Source organism: Cucurbita moschata, unplaced genomic scaffold, assembly GCF_002738365.1.
Source record: "Cucurbita moschata cultivar Rifu unplaced genomic scaffold, Cmos_1.0 Cmo_Scf00084, whole genome shotgun sequence".
NCBI classification, from domain to species: Eukaryota; Viridiplantae; Streptophyta; class Magnoliopsida; order Cucurbitales; family Cucurbitaceae; genus Cucurbita; species Cucurbita moschata.
This window is the reverse complement of record NW_019268600.1, coordinates 142,072-143,188: the sequence shown is the minus strand read 5'-3', so window position 1 is coordinate 143,188 and position 1,117 is coordinate 142,072. Positions and strand designations below refer to the sequence as shown.

The window sequence follows — 1,117 nt, the reverse complement described above, 5'->3', positions numbered from 1 at the left end:
TACCTCCAAAAGAAACTATTCGTTATTACTATTTTATTTCTATTCAATTTTTCCTTATTTATGACATAATGAATAGCGTTATTTTTTTATTTTCACTATTGTTGATGACGAGATGTTTAGGATTTTGTGATGTAAGAATCTTGAGGATATAGCTTAGATGGTTGAGCGTTTGAATCCCATGTGAGAAGTATTGGGATCGATACCATGCATCAACAAAGGAAACCATTACTAAGTATATTAGTTCTTTTAAATGTTTCCTTATTTACGACATAATGAGCGGGGATAGTTTTTCATTTTCGAATGTAGCATGGGAGTGGGAATGTACCTCGCATCTCCAAAAGAAACTATTCGTTATTACTATTTTATTTCAGTTAATATTTCCTTATTTATGACATAATGAGTAGTGATATTTTTTCATTTTCACTATTATTCATGACGAGACGCTCAGGGTTTCGTGTCGTAAAAATTGTAGAGATATAGCTTAGATGGTAGAGCGCTTGCTTTGCATGCGAGTTGTACGGGGATTGATAACCCGCCTCTCCAAAGAAAGTATTTAATTTGTTATTATTTTTTTTCATTTTCACAATTATCGATGCCCCGCATCACCAAACCAAATATTTGTTATTAATATTTTGATATTTTTTTATTTTCACTATTATTAATGATGGGACATTTAGGGTTTTATGATTTAAAAATCATGGGGATGTAGCTCAGATGGTAGAGCGCTCGCTTTGCATGCGAGAGGTTCGGGGATCGATACCCCGCATCTCCAAAAATAAGACTATCTATTATTAAATATGGGAAATTTAGGGTTTTGTGATGCAAAACTTGTGGGGATGTAGCTCAGATGGTAGAGCGCTCGCTTAGCATGTGAGAGGTACGGGGATTGATACCCTGCATCTCCAAAAGGGAGAAGTTATTTTTTTAAGTATGAATTAATTTAACATGTTATGTATAAGGTGGGTACGAGAGAAAAAGAAAAGATACTTATAAAGGGATTATTATATCATTATGGCTAAGTAATGTCCCACAAGCCTGCATCTCCAAAAGGGAGAAGTTATTTTTTAAGTATGAATTAATTTAACATGTTATGTATAAGGTGGGTACGAGAGAAAAA

The 1,117-nt window shown here is 33.7% G+C and overlaps 1 non-coding gene across 1 annotated transcript; it reads left to right on the top strand.

Moving 5' to 3' along the window:
- The first annotated feature begins 699 nt into the window (after window positions 1–699).
- Window positions 700–772, top strand: TRNAA-UGC. Its single transcript has one exon. It is a non-coding gene; the product is annotated as a tRNA-Ala (tRNA).
- The last annotated feature ends 345 nt before the right edge of the window (window positions 773–1,117 follow it).